A 16,809-nucleotide genomic window follows, 5' to 3' on the forward strand; every position below is an offset into this window, starting at 1 on the left:
TACAGCTACCATGACATGTTCTAGAAATTCAATCTCCATTCCTTTTGGTGAATCAATGTGGAAAAAAAAAAACACATAACCCAGGAAAACAGGGAGCTTCAGCTGCAACCGAGAGAGAAGTCAATGAGTGAGTTCATATCAGTGTTTTAATTCAGAGGAGGAATACCTTCATCCTTTTTGACACAATCTCTCCAAGCACTCCTGCTTACTCTAGGCAGAGCTATATGATTGAGGAGTCTGAGAGGGCAAAAACTGGATACCCTTAGGATAAAACAAAACCAGAAGACGCATTCCAGGAAGTATGTTAAAGGATGCTACAGATACTCTGCTGCCGGGACAAGACTGTAACCAGCCTACTGTAAAAAACCTTGAATGAATGCCACCCATATATCAGGTCCTCAGCACCAACTATTTTACTCTATAAATCCACTCCTGCTGGGTGCCTCAGTATTTGCTGTACCACATCAAGCTGCAGAAAAATCCAAAGCCACACAAAAAAAGTGACGTGAACTGAAAACATCCAGTTTCATATAGCTTTATTAATGACAAACAATTCACAGGCTGTGGCTGTCAGGAAAATCAACAGCTGTGATCAAATGCAAGATTTTTCTTCATCTAAAAATTAGGCTATAAAAGAATTCCTTTTTTGTCATCCCATTCATAATCTGTCTTATGTAGAAGCATAAGAACTCAGCTAATTAGGTACTTGATAAAGGTAGGTTATTTGGGGCATTTTTCTGCTTTTGCACTTACAGTAGGCAAAGGAGGTAAAGATAAATTACTTATTTAACATCAATACTTTTTTATTCCTCAAATCTACAATTCTAAGTAGTTATTTCCTCAAAGGTGGCAATGAAAGGAATTGCATGTACTCTGTTAGTGCTTTAGAGACATTTTTTAACTAGACACACTGAAATTAGACATCCTGATGCTGTATTTCTAAATGTTTCCAAGAAAATAAATGACTTTCAACGACAAGGGTGCTCCATTTTAAAGTCAGCTATATAATTCCATAAAGCGTTTACATTTTTCAGCAAGGCACACTGAAGTGTTGCAATGCCACAGTCAGACAGCAGATGTCACATTGTTTAGCAAGATTACTACAAGAGGAGACTCATCCCTGATCCCTCAAGAAAAGGGGAGAGGTGAGCAAGAATGAATTAATTTCTCCAACAACAGTAGGTAATAAAAAGTAATGGCACACATTTGCCAGCTGCAGAAAAGCATACAATAGCCAGGCAGTGGAAAAAAAGTCCCACTGAATCCTAGAAGGGAGTGGCTGGCTTAATGACACAGTGCAAGTACAGTAATACTGTGCAAACAAAAACTCACTTGCAGTCGAAATGGCAAGATTTCTACTTCTTTTCTCCTTGCAGTGCAGAAACTTCTTACACAGTTATGCCTGTGGGCCTTAACATGGGAGGATCATGTCTGATAAGCGGTGTGGAAACACAGGAAGTTCTTGCCCCTATAGACCTTGCAATCCAAAATTATTCAGAAAGAAAATTATTCTTATCTGCTGTAGTACAGAGAGTATCAAGGCAGACTGATGTGCCTTACCTATAATCAGACTAAAACACAATCTGAAACATGAGCCATGGTCTGAAAGACAAAGTCCACCACCTTAACTGGAAGTTATTCTTTAAAAGAAATATTGTCACAGAACCCTTCATACTATGATGAGACCCTCTTTTCCAGTTCAACACTCAAGCTAATCTCTAGGCTCTGGCCTTCTCTCTTATCGAGGCATTCTTTAGCGAGTTAGAGACCACACAGAGTGAAAAGTTAACAACTGAGAAGATACCTTGTCCTAATCCTCCTTTGCTTTTTGCATCTAACTTTTTGAAGAGATGACCATTTAGGGATGAATTTTTTTGGAAGTTGTCAGTATCACACTTAAAAGAGTCACTATAGCTTTTTTTTCTTTCAAATATTTTAAAACACAGAAAGGTCTAAGTAATTTTCAAAAGTCTATTTCACAATCCTGGGATCTGGCTTGTGCCCAGTACTCAGTGCTGAATTACAGCTCTGGGAAATAACGAAACATCATTTCCAAAAGAAATGACAATTTTCACAGCAGTTTACAGATGTACTCAGGGATAAATTTCAGCTTTAACGAGCTGGTCAAAGTCCATCCAGACAAGAAACTGCAACACTATCTTATATTTGCAGTTCAAACACAAAAGTAAAAAATAAATCAAAAATCTTCTAGGATCAAAAACACCTAAAAAACAGCTCTGCATGGTGTTATTTGAAAAGTAAAAGAAACATGTTCTTTCTGTACTGGCAGACAGGCAAGGCTACAGGCTAGACAGCCTCTGCCATAAGGATCATGGAGGTCTGACCCTTTCTTATCCACCCCTACTCAGTGTTACGTAAGAGGCCAATACAGACCTAGATTTTTCTGGCCTATATTCATATTCTTTCCACTGACGACACACATTCTTACAATATTTAAAAATTAATATTACAATAATAATCTTCTTTCCTTTGTGTGGGCATCAGCCCACATATTAAAAATCACCGCTTTCCTTAGTAACTGAGAACTGCAAATTTGAGAGACGTCCTTACGCAGTAACTCAGTTTGTACTTTTCCCTCACTAACATTTAAGTCTGACCATAATATTACTGATTATTAGTTTAGATCCCCATGATTCTCACATGAAAGCGTTATCCAAACCAGTGGGAGCATCATTTACCTTCAAATCCTTCACGGAGAGAAAACAATGATTGACAGATACCTCAATGTTTTTTAGGAAACCAGCAGAAAAATTGAAGTCCAAAATAAGAAACAGAAGACAGATGGAAACGCAGGTTCGAATTATCTAAGAGAGACTATTAGTTATTTATTGAAGACATTACTGTAGCTATCTTTTATAAAATCCTTAAAATATAACACCTTAAAAAATGCCTATTCATTTTGTCATTCTTTGGCTGGTAATATAGTTTAGCTGCAAAATGAACTACTACTTTTTAAAGGTTGTAATCTAGAAGCAAGTACTGCCTGAAGCCCAAATTTAAATTTGGGTTTTTTTTTAAACTGGCTTTGCCATTGTGGGATGTCTACCTGTAATAAATCCACTTTTGAGGTCATTTCCAACCTTGACTGTTATGCATACTCAATACTTTTAAAGACAAGGTCTTATAATGTCTCATATTCAGAATTAAAATTAATACAGCCAGAATTAGCAGCTAGCTTCAGATATGTAGGTCCTATGAAGTTATGACCTAAATTATAATGCAAAAATAGGCTCCAGAAGGGAAAGAAAGGTCTTACCAACGAGCCACTCCTCTCAACAAAGAGAAGGCAGTGCTTGTAGAAGTATTAAAAGAATCTTTTACCATTTTATTTTAATTTTAGTGGGCTGTTCGTTTTTTGGTTTTTTTTTTTTTTTGTTTTTTTTTTTTACAAACCATTTTCAATCACCTTGGTATTCTTTGGCAAACATCAAGAGTTTGGGAAAGGAAATGAAAGACCTTTCCCTTCCCTGAACTCTAATAAAATAAAGGTTGCTTCATCACTTGCTAGCTGTGATCTCAGCCCTGGAAAAGCAAAGGCTAATCACAATATACAAGATTCTGTAAATAGAACAAAAAAATCTACTATCACTCACATATATTAACAAAAAAAAAAATCCTTTATGAAAAGAAACTTAACTTTAAACTATTCCCCTTCTCCTTTTTTAAAAAAAATTATGCAGCAATTCAATTTATTTCACTTCAACATCACAAATTTCTTTATGAAAACAATCAACCAGCTAACAGAAATCAATCAAAGAAACAGAACACCCACAACCCCAACAAAAAGTCAAAAAATCACATCACTGTAAATGAGTGAGCCAGCTGCTCTCAAAGGATGAGCTGTTATTGTAGAATAGGTATTAAGACTCACATTTCTAGCACTGCTAATGACTCTTAGGAAAATAAACAAGCATCCTCCAATATCTTTATAATAAAAAGCATTTTTTTTTCCATACAATACATTATTTACCCAGCTTATTATGCATACATACACATACACTCTACCTCTGTCTCCCAGACCATTTAATTACAATATAAGCTAATGAAGTCAGTGTTTTCTAGTTTTTTCTTAGTTCATGATGTTTTTACAAGGAGCATAAAGGTCCTATTTTTTCTGGCAAATAGTCCAATTAAAAAAAAAAAAAAAAAAAAGAACAGTAAAGATAAACATACAAAGCACAACACAGGAATTTATCAAAGGGCAGTGCTTGTTATAAGGCAACATGGATTCATCAGTTCATTCAATGACAAGCACAATTAAAGTGGTATTTTCTAACCGGAGGGAGGACAGAACACTGTTGTGACTCCTCAGGTTGAGATACAACAAAAGTGAGCATGTACCTACAGCCTGTGTGCTATATCTCTTCTTCTCAAGGACTAGAGAATCCAAAAGGATTATGCAACTCACTTGTATTTTGGCAAAGAATGTTGTTGTATCCTGCCAATCAATTAAACAAGTAGGGATCTGTAATAGGACTATGAAGACTAGTTTGAATGAAGCAGTAAAGGGAATGCATGTGTTTTGAAAGCCCCAAAAGAAACAATCGAGGAAGGAATAAGAAACATAATATGTTGACAGAAATCCTCAAACACATCAGTTATCAATTGCGGTTCTGTACATAGTTTCTCGAGAGGTCTGCATCTGTAAAATAAAGGCCAAAATCAAATTCCTAAGAGAAGGTGACATGAAGATGAAGAACAGGATTAGAGCTATAAACCACCCAGCCAAAGTGGCAAAAGGACAGTGAGGAAATCAGAAATGTTGTCTACTGACTTACAGAGATGGTAGAGAATGAAAAGGCTAAGATTGCAATCACTGCCAACTCCTAAAGAGTACAAAAGGTACAGTCAAAGAAGCACCACATGATCACCAATCAAGAAAAGAACAGCAGGTATGATAAGGACTTAACTGGTATCTTTTACCATTCCTGCCACTGCAAGTAGAGCTAGCCCCATCACTTGGCCACATGCCTTGGTGCTTCTGGATATGTAAGAGTGAAAGAAGAAGCATAAGATAAAAAAAATGCATTTTGTGAAAGCAAAATCATCTTCTATAGGACTTCCAGATTAAAAATGTTGTTAGTCTAGTTGAAAAAATTATGAATATTTGTGATCCAAGGCCACAGCAGTGTAAAAAAGTCACAGCTCGCAGCAATAAGCTTAGTATTGTCCTCCTTCACAAACACATGCTTACTGCATAGTCTCATGTGAAAACATATTCCATATGACCAAACAACTACCCCTAAAGCATTTTACATGCTGAGATTTTAATAATTGGGGAAATCTATTCATAAACAGGAAGAAAGACCTATGTGTCACTCAAACAACAGCCTTGTCATGCAAGCCTTTTCACAGAATCACAGAATCTTAAGGGTTGGAAGGGACCTCAAAAGATCATCTAGTCCAACCCTCTGCCAGAGCAGGACCACTTAGAGTGGGGTCACACAGGAACTCATCCAGGTGGGTTTTGCATATCTACTGAGAAGGAGACTCCACAACCCATCTGGGCAGCCTGTGCCAGTGCTCCATCACCTTCACAGTGAAGAAAATTTTCCTTATATTTCTTTGGAACCTCTTAAGCTCTGTTTTCTGTAAAATGAACCACTAGGAAAAGATAAAGCAACTTAATGCCCTAAAGATAATAAAAGCCACCACTTCTACTGTTATTACTGGTACTAATGCAGTACTTAATTGCCTTTTCTGACAGACAGTTGTCTCCACTAGTAGACCCCCATATGTAAATACCAAAGCCAGGCAGAATACTTCCTCCAGTGGCAACAGGCTAAAATTTATGATGCACGCAGATCCAAGTCCCACCCCTGCTGCTGCTGTAAAATTCCACATGGTCATGGTGAACGATAGAGTGACAACCATGAATCAGCCACAGATTTGTTACAGTTCGGTCCCTGGTTAACAGCAATCTCAGAAACACTTCTGCTCAGCCTTCCAGTTCATACTCTCCACAGAAGGAACAATGCATACAAACATAACATCACACACACTCTCAATGTTATTATTTAACTTTTTCCTCCTGTAAGCACCTACAGCAAATGGATTCATTCTCCATCGCACTTGATGGAATAGTATTGCTGGTCCCAAAGAGCTTGAAAGCTGAAAGTCAAAGGGAGTCAATTTTCCATATCTGAAAGGCAGTAGTATGCAAAATTGTGTATGCATTGATAAATAAAGTGTGTTATTACATTAGTAGCCTTATACACTGTAAATAACTCAATGCATGGTTAGTATTTTAACAGCATGCACACTAAGTATTACTGTTTGAAGCTGTAACTTAATTATAGCTCCACTACTCTGCCTTTTTAAAGAGGGTTTTTTTCTTAGAAAAGTATTACAATGTAGGATAAGGCAACATTTCATTAACATGCAAGTGTTGAAAATAATAATAAGCCAACAGTCACAGTTTGCGACACAGACAGACATTTTTTATTTTATTTAAACAAGAAAAAAGTTAGACAGGGAAAAAAAAAAGAGCCTTAAGAGAAAAGAATCAGACTATGTTTGCTCTAATGGGAAGTAAAGAAAGAACAAAGAACTTCTGACCTCAGGCATAGCCAAAAATAAAAGGAGTAATGTGGCTTCTTTCCTTACACAATTGCTGACTCTGTATTCATTTATTCCCATTACATATCATTCAGATATGCAAAGGAGCTGGTAATTTCTTCGGGGGAGACTTTTGCCATATTATTTATTAGCTAGGAAATATTTCCTGACACATGCTGAATTTTTACATACTTGCTCGGTTTTGACTCAGCCTTTTGATAATTACACGGCAATAGTGCCTATGAATATAAGTAATTTCTGTTTGCTTCTTATGCTGTGATTATTCCAGAGTTCTCCTGATAGTACTTACTGAGTCATTTCAAATACTAATCATTTTTTCAAACTTCCACCTATTCATAATACTTGGTGTTTTTAAGGCTATTTGTTTGTGTTGTCTTAATCTCAAATAACGGTTAGGTTGTTAACATCCATGAAAGTGGCAGTGTAGTGATTAATGGTATTGCACAAATCCTCTGTAAGCAGCAATTCTGTGTGTTTCTTCACACATTACACCAACTACCTTACCTCTGTCTAGCCTTTACTATTCTCTGCTAGTTCATTCTATAGTAAAGAGATATACTGTTCCTAAGGTGTCAAGCCTTGAGTCACTGCTTGTAAGCATCTAACTTGAGGCACCCTAGCAGGAAGTCCCGCTTTCATAATGTAGAATTCAATATTCCATGAAAAGCAGTCCCTTTTCAGGCTCCCTAGCAGCAATGACTTTGGGTGGGGGAGAAGGAAGCACAGATTGGATGAGAAATGGTCATTTAAGCATATTATGATGCAGTATTAGTTCTTTTAAGGGTTTAAGACAGATTTCTGTTTCTAAATGAGCCAGTTTAGGCCAACCTGGAAATGAGGTTGTCTTGACTTCTTTCATGCTTCTTCTAGACCTGCTTATCTTATAAATACCAGATTCATAATGTTAAGTAGCTTTCCACAATTATTCAAAGTTCTTGGCATTTTTGTGGAATAGCAGTTGGCCTCTTCCCACTTGTGCTAGACATCACCAGTTTGAGCGTCCTTTAATTTGTCATTTTACTAAAGGCAACAAAAACTGGATACTGTGCTACACAGGGCGTAGGTCTCCTTCCATGACCCAGAAGAACACTATCAGAACAGACATTACTCCCTTACTACCTGGGACTGATGCCAACTTCCAGCTCTAGTAAGCTGACACGGGCCTTTGATTTTCACAGGAAAACATGCACCAGACAGGTTGCTCCACCATACAGCTTGAGACAACAGTTTGACACGGTGAAGACAAAAGACATTTCAAATGTTTGTTCTTAGAGAAACAGCATTTAGTCCAAATCTGAAGTTGCATGAATAAGAGGCTTCCTGAGAAGCCTCATATGCAGTTGTTTAAAAACTGATCTGATATTACTTCCGTATGTCTCAAAGATGAACTCCAAAATCTGCATCAATTCATTACCTATCACAGCACTCAGTGAATCTCTAGCAAAACACCATGGTATTAAATCTAACTGATAAAATTTGTAGCTCTACATCAGGCTTAGTTAAATTCTCATGCCTGACAGGATAAAAACAAGTGCAAGAAAATTAGAGGTCTGTGCAAAGCAGAACACTTGCATTGTTGATGACAGAAGATGCCTGGCACCTGTAACATGGTACGCCACTAAACCAGAACTGTGGTCACAAAATGTTAAGCTTAAGCCCTATCCTTGATCACTTTGAGTCTGTACGTTGTGTATCTGTTTTGATTTCTGCTTTCTTTTATATCACAATCCATTTTATTGCAGAACATCACGCATACAGATATTAAAATACACAGAAGAGCCAAAGTTTCTTTCCAACCAACCACTGAGAAATCAGCACGAAAACTTGAAGGAAAATGAAGTACTCTAGGAATCAGGTGATTTACAGGCTAGAAAAAGCTGTAACCACCTGGTCATTTGCTTGAGAATAATCCCACTTTTTTTTTTTTTTAACTTTTCTTTTTTTACATAATCAAACATTTGTAGTCTCTCGATTCCTATCATGCAGTCAAAGGAAACACGGGTGAGAGAGCAATAAGGCAAAAGAGAGAAGGAACTGGACTAGCATACTGAAAGGGGCTTGACAGATGCACAAGTCTTTTACTAGCAGTCCCACTTTGGTACAGAAACTGGGGGGCAAGATCACCTAAGACATAACACATGAGCACTGCAGCTAGCTAGAGCATTGACAGAGTGAGTTTTCAAACAGTCCATCTTTTGTGATCTCACAGAAAATAAGAGATCATTATCAAAGAAAGCTCATCTCTTTGGGAATTAATAAGCACTGACAGACCAGAGCCATAACAATCCCACTCTAGCCACCTTCACTGAAGTGGGCATAGTTGCCCTCCACCTTGGAGGAACACACTGGAATGGACCAGCATATTTGTTACTTTTACACAGTGAGTTAAAGGATTAACTAGGTCTCATATAAGTGGTGAAATCTTTGGCACCAGGAGCACACAGCAGACTAATGTTATAGAAATTACAGAACAGTATCACCCAGCATTTAGTATTGGTAAGCTCCTAGGAGTCTAAGTTGCCTGTGTCTGAATGCCATCCAGTCACATGTAGCTCCTGCATTTCTTATTCAACCTTCAGATCTGTCTAGCCTAAGCAAAGAAAGAAATTACATACTGTCTCACAGCACTTATGGTGATGTTCAGCATTTGTATGATGCTGACGCAAGATGGTCATATGGTAACAACCTCAAAGGGCAGACTTAAAAATCGTGTTGCAGTGGTGGTAAGAGTCTTAACACCAAATTTTTAAATTTAGGAAATTCACATCTAATACTATCTATTGCAGTTATATATTATGTGGTTAACTTGCACGATCTGTATTTTTAGAAAGCTGGCTGCATCATGTTTATCACGGAGATTAAAACAGCCCCAGACAGTATCACAGAATTCCAGACAGTTATTTTCAATGTATTTCAAATTCTTTTCAAAGCAGTGGGAAGAGAAATGCATAATGGAGACAACTGTTTCAACTTGCAGTACCACGTCTCCTGTTATGTCAACTGCACTGAGAACAGCAGGCAGGTTTGTGCATTGAGCAGAAGACACCTACCACTTCTCTGCACAAAGTCTCTGCTGAGAAGAAGATGGTGCATTCTGCAGCTAGCAGCTTCTGGGAGAAATTGTCTGCTGCTTTGAGTGGGATAGCAGACAGTACAACGATCGTGGAGATCATGGATCGTTACCAGTTCAGTTCAGTTGGCCATACTTCAAACACCCGTTTAAGAGTATTTTTTCAACAATGCTTTAAAATAGTGGAAGTATCTTGCAACAGGATTTTGACTATGGTAAATCTATATATTCTGAGCAGCACCTTCTAGTAATAAAAATCAGTAGCTGCAGCTACACTAGCATATGGCAGAACTTCTTGTCCCTCTTTATTGCATGTTTCCTGTGCTTTATCTCTTTGCTCTTGCAAGTAGCAGTAACAAATGTTGGAGCCATAATTCTCCTTGACAGCACTGTATTTAAGGTTGCACCCTTTCAAAATGTGTCTTGCAGAGATGATATATTCAACAAAGTACTTCTGGCATGGCTGGAGCTGTCTGTCCTTCTTAATCTAAAGGGAACAGAACAGCATTTGAAATGCAAAGCCCTTTAAGCATAGGAAAATCTTGTTTCTGTATTCCGTGTTGAGACAGGGGGCATGAACCATAAAGTGCAAACTATGGGGCATGTTGGTGCATCATGGGTGGGTGCTGAATGGGGATGATAACACAACATGCAAGAATACAGGCAGTGTAACAGTAGAGACATTTCTATTTCAGAGTCTTTGATCCATATGAAGTCCATAATCTTCTGTTGTTAGAATTGATCCAATCTGTATCCTACGGCAATTTTTACCAACTACTGTTGAAACTTTCAGTGGAAAGAGCAACTACCTCTCAAACATTATTAACACAGTTCAGAGTATGGCCTTGAACCTGCAAATAAAACTGTGCATGTGTCTTCTCCATTTGCTACCTAAAATAAAAGGCTTAGTATTAACTACTGTCAATGTAGCCATTTTCATCAGCTCTGAAAGAAGAGAGCAAAACTCACCATGTATCATCAAAATAAGCCTGCAAGTACACTAGATATGGCTCTACACAGCTACACTTTCCAACAATCTAACCATAGACTTAGACCAGTCCTTGAAAAAACTCAGTCCTTCCTTCAGGATCTTAGAATTGCAGCAGGTAACAGAATTTTACTTTTTTTAATAAGTTTTGATCTGCTGAAACCAGAAGAGACAAGCTGCTGATGCCATGACCAGATTATCAACACACCTAGACACAAAAAACAAATAATATACCTAGAGTTCATGACACGTTTGTTACAGTTTTCAAGAAAGTATAAATAACTATCATGCACTCTCCAAGATCAAACTGATGTACTGAATAGAAATCGTGTCATAATTATTTATATGTGGCCACAAAGAGAGCCAAGAATCTACATGAATAACTGCTACAGTTGGTTCGCTGACTAAAGAGTAGATCAAATGGGATACAAACTATCATCAATTAATACATTTATTCAGTCTGAGAAGACTGAAAAACCACAGCTCACTGGGCAGAAGTTTCCTTAAGGTTTCATAACCATGTTGGACTAGATGATCTCTAAAGGTCCCTTCCAACCCCTACTATTCTATGATTCTAGGATGTCAGTAAAGCACAATTGCTAGTGGTGGGAAAACAGAAGTCCTCTTAGAGAAAATACTAATTTTTGAGGTTTTATTTTCAGGAAATTTTTTTCCAGTCAGAAAACATGGCTTCATATCAGTAAATTTTTCTGCAAGACACAAAATCCATTCAGGACTATGACTTACCCAATTACAATTGTTTCTACAAAACTTTCTAAAAATAAATACATATAATGTACATATGGAAACCTATTAACCTTAATTTATTTTTGTCCACAATAGAAGAGTTCCTTCTCACACTCCACAGTCAAGACGCTCCTAGACATTATTTTTGAGGAGCTTGGGGTGGGGTGGGAGCATTCTCTTTCAAAAGGATACCATCTAGAACAGGGGAGGAAAAAAGATAAACTTTCCTGACTCAAATGATATTACTCCACTGCTAACAGAAGGAGGAGAGGTGTAAAACAGCTACTTTCAGCACACTCCTGTGCTTATTTCTTCTTCACCTTGTCCTAATTAAAGATAGGTTTAATTTTAACCTGTTCTACCCTACAGTCAGATTTCGGGCATGCAAATTCTGTCTTTGACAGAATTAACATACAGTGGTTTTAAGCCTAAGTAGGAGGTACCTGGTGCTGCAAGTTAAAGTAACACGCCCTAAAAACCCCAGAGCTTCTCATGTAGCAGCCAGATGAACAACTGAAACAGCAGCAGCTGCCCCAGGGTTATTTTGGGGGTAAAAAGAGATTGTTTACCATGTCTGAAGACCAGATAAATGACCATCCAACTGCCCTTGCAGTCACTTGGTTTTAAACCTATCAGTATTACTATACTTCCTAGCAATGGCTCATTACAGCAATTATCAGTTGCTACCACAGTAGCTTGAATATTGGTAAGTCATAAAGCCGTAACAAAGTAAGGTTCAGCAAAGCTAATACATGCATAAAAAGCATCAGGAGTCCTTTGAGATGCTGCTGTACTTCAAAGACACTATACTAAAAGGCTTAAAAGAATGTCTGTGTAGTTACTGTCTTCCCTCCAAATGTCTGTCTAGTCCTCCAAACTTGTTACACAAATATTGAGGCTTAAGTGGAGAATGAAAGGGCTGCATACTTAGCTCTCAATCCTTCTTTCTCTGCTTTTCAAACAATGAAGTAACATATGAAAGGGGTAAAATCCTCTAAAGCCAACAGTATAAATCTCAGTACTGGAGCTGGGAGGATGCAATCCATATTCTTATTAGCCTTTCTTCTTTTTTGTTTTTAAATGGAATCAAGTAGGTTGTTTGCATTTATCTGATCATTACTGAGTTATGTTCATGTGCCTATTCAAATCTTAAGTTGCTGGGAAATCCAATAATATTATTTACATCTAATCAAAGTGGTATGATCAATGCCTACTTAAAATCTCGTATTTCACAGCAAAAGCACTCAACTTTCTGGTCTGTCAGAAGATAAGAATTTTAACCAGTTTAAGAGCACAAAAGAATAAGAATTAATATTAACAAGGAGAAAATACTTTGTATACAAGTACACATAAATAATTTTGTTATTAACCACCTTTCACATTACAGCATGAGCTTGCCTCTGGCAATAGACTATATATAGTGTGTATTTTTACATATTCATTGCAAATGAGTGTCATGATTAAAAAGCCTGGTTGCATAAACAATTAGGTCTCTGTGTAATCCAAAGGGTTTACAAGCTTAACACACATTCCAGTCCACAAAGACAATAAAAGATGAACTAGCACAAATGAAGCCAAATTTAGCTAATTATAAAAACAGTAAAGATATTCTCAGGGGGTTAAAAAAAAAAAAAGTCATAGTGTAAGGTTCAACAAACAAACAGACAAAAAATACTTTCAAAGAACAAAACAGACAACACAACTATAATATCACTTTCAGGAAAGTAATACAATGTTTTCATCCTTCTTAGAAAAAAACATGCCATGAGCAAAATGCACAGTGCTATCTTGTTAAAGCTAATCTTCACCTGTGTTTTTAATTGGCTTTTCTAAAGAAACAAAGCTGTGCAATTACTCTTTGTTGCCTCTAATAACTTACTGCACCTGTTAGGCAACTTCTATCAAATTTCAAAGAACATTATCTTTCACTCATTCTCATATCATTCAAAATCAAGAAGTACCAAGATACACGCATGTCCCTACATGGGGAGTCTTGCCTGCTTTTGGAAGTCATGAAAAGGTCTAGCACACCATTTATTTTTTAATTTTTGGACTACCTACTCTATGATTTTAATAAGATCATACTAGGAAAGGTTTTGCTCTGTACCTACTAAGTCTCTACACACTTCTTAGGGTACAGAGATTAAACAGCACCACGAAGCAGGTAGTGAAGCACAGTGAAAGCAAAAAGCATGTATCACTAATATATATTTGGTACAAATTCTTGCCTACAGGGCACAAAAACTACAGTGACTTTTCCAATCACAGAAATCTGCAATTTTATAAAAAATATCTGAGGCTCTGTAAAGTCATCCATTGGAGAACTGCTGTTCAAAACAAGGTCCAAAATATCAGCTAAGAGGGATGTGAGAAGCTGGCAGCACTGATAGAGTAAAGGTTATCCAAGTAGCCTTCATTGTATTTGGCCAGTTTCCCAAAATATATAAAGAGATGGTTTGTTTGTTTTGCCCTTATATGAAAATCTCCCCTTTTCACCCTAGTATTTCTTAAGATAACATTTAAAGTAAGATCTTCAGAAATGCCCAGTACCAGCCCAGCTTTCTTCTCACTGAAAAGGATGATAGTTTTGCTATTGACTTTGAGGGAAACAGAATAATGAGAACTCTTAAAAATTATTGTTCTGAAAGGAACATTTTGCTCTCAGTTTTATTCCAAAAGTCATACTTCATTTTGAATCTTAATTTGCAAGTTGAAGTTCTCCATTAGAAACATAAAATACCTAGTTCAATGACTATTTTAAGAACTTTAACCCTTTAACTGCCCTTCTCCTAGAATCATCCATTCAGAGCTGTCCATTAAATTAAAGGGAAAATATGAAAAAGCACATAAGATTCACAGTGCAATGAGTATATACATTCTTTACATTTTAAACTTAAATATTGTTTCGTTTAACTCCTTCATAATAAGGGGTTTTCTTTTCCAAAGAAAAAGTGTCTTGAACCAAAGTCTATGATTTTTCTCCATATATCAACAAAGTCAACAGAAGAAAAATCTTAAGTCTGTATTTTAACCAAAGCTACTGGTTTAGAGCTATTCACATTCAAGATTGTCTTGCCTGCATCTTAAAAGTGATTTTTTTTAAGATTAATTTTCTGCAACAGCTGTTCTATACAAGACTACAAAACCCAGATTCTTTCTCCTTGTAAAATACATGTAGCCTCAAAAATGAAGCTTCAGTTCCTCTGCTTACCACCAAGACCATTTTGTTTACCCTCCCCTGTTTACTGCTCGTGACATATTCAAAGCAGTGTCATCTTCCATAAAGAAGTGAAACCTAAGGCAGAGATCATGTATGATCATCAGTGAATCTATAGCAGAGGTGGAATGCGAATTTAGGAGAACAAGAATTGTGTCCTATGAACACTGTACTTAAACCACATCTATTTTCTTTATAGCCAATAAGACTGTCATTACCAATAGCATTAATTATGTGAATTCTAAAGGCAAGTACAGGAAGACTACCACAGACTCTCCTTGTTCAATTGTTTCGCACCCAGTTCCCACCCAGTCAAAAGGATGAGGACTGTGTTTATTCATATTCCCTCTCCTTTCCTAGTTTCCTGATTCTGGCCAGAACCAACAGTTGAAAACAAAAAAAAACCAGAAACCAAACCTCAAACTGTCTAAATCAGTACAAATCACTTGGTAATTTCAATATGTAAAAAACATGCAGGAAAAGGGTTTAGTTGCTGTTATAACTGGTTTCCACTAATATGAAAAATATTTTTGAGCGGCATAGCCTACAAAAATCAAGTAACCAAAGTGCATCTTAAATATTTTCATTTCCAAATAGTCCACACTTTCAGAAATAGGAATCTTTTAAACAGCATCCCATTATTTGAGAGCATAACACAAATTAATGTTTTGTTTGTGCATTAGTGCCTCTAACACCATCCATTCCACCTACTGAATCACTGAATTATGCACAGTGATACACAAAAACATACACACTTCATATTCTGTGTATACACAGTTTGCATTCATATTAAATAAAACATGTTTAAGCTTAGTGTATTCACCCTTATGTCAATAAATGGCTTAGCATCTGAAATTATACACACTATACACACCAACCAACCACATGGTGAGGTTTTTAGGATAATTCCAAAATACTATCATAGTTTAAGCCCAGCTGGCAACAAAGCACCACACCACCACTCAACTCCTCCACCTCAGGGGGATGGGGAAGAGAAAATATAACAAAAAGCTCATGGGTCAACATAAGGACAGGGACCCATCACTCACCAGTTACAGGAAAAACAAACTTGAGCTGAGGACAACCAAAATCAATTTAATCTGTTGCCAATCAATCAGAGAAGGATGATGAGAAATAAAACCTGATCTTAAAAGCACCTTCCTCCCAACCCTCCCTTCTTCCCAGACCCAGCTTTACTCTTAATTTCTCTACCTCCTTTGCCACAGCTGTGCAGGGGAGGGGGAATGGGGGCTGCAGTCAGTTCATTGCATGTTATTTCTGTCCCTTCTTTCTCCTAAAGGTAGGGAGGACTCCTTTCCCTCATCCCTTGCTCCAGTGTGGGGTTCCTCCCATTGGAGACCGGCCTCCACAAACTCCTCCATCATGAGTCATTCCCATGAGTTACAGTTCTTCACAAACTGCCCCAGTGTAAGCAAGGGGACACTTGGAGGCACTTCTAGCAGCTTCTAACAAGAGCCACCCCTTCAGCTCCTTCCGTGTTACCAAAAATCCTGCCACATAAACCCAATACAAAAAAAAAAAAGGTATTCTATGTTATCATGAGCACATTTAAGAGAACATCAATAGCTTGTCCATTCTGTGGGGGCAGTAAAAGAAAAAGCAAGCCTCCTGAGAACAATTATATAAACCTTTGTCATTCCTTTTATCATACTATTAGGTTAGAGAAAGATAGATCAGTTGATGTTCTGTTGACCAGAATCCTGACACAGTACCTGCATCTTATCTTAGTTTTCTCCAATTGCAGAGTAAATCCAGTGGAATCCATCAAATCAGTGTTTTTAGTAGCAATGTAAGAAAATATACAGATCCTGACTATTTAATTCCAACTCAGGAAAAAAAAAATCTTCATATATCTCCAGTCTCATTTGTTTTTCAAATTGTCTAGGAATACCCACAGGTCTGTCAGTCCTCAACTCCTATCCCACGAAAGAAGATCCAAATGTAGACACACCTGAATGTCTCCAACAAAATTCTTTTTGCCCTGCAAATATCTAGCACAGACAAAAGGACAGTTCCACCTTTAGGTAGATTCAGTTTGAGAAATATAATCAGGACTTGTCTCTCCTGCAACACAGCTTTCTGCATCACCTTTTTTTCTCATGAGATGTTTGAGAACTGGTGTTTTAAAATTATTTGTGATGGAAAAATACAGAAGCTTTCACCTTA

General features: G+C 37.2%; 1 protein-coding gene across 2 annotated transcripts in view; it reads right to left on the reverse strand.

Annotated features, from left to right (window-relative positions):
- The window catches only part of LARGE1 (LARGE xylosyl- and glucuronyltransferase 1), a 297,579-nt gene that overhangs the window by 222,651 nt on the left and 58,119 nt on the right, over window positions 1-16,809 (reverse strand). The gene's annotated exons all lie outside the window — the stretch shown is intronic.

Source organism: Colius striatus, chromosome 1 (genome assembly GCF_028858725.1).
Source record: "Colius striatus isolate bColStr4 chromosome 1, bColStr4.1.hap1, whole genome shotgun sequence".
Taxonomy (NCBI): Eukaryota; Metazoa; Chordata; class Aves; order Coliiformes; family Coliidae; genus Colius; species Colius striatus.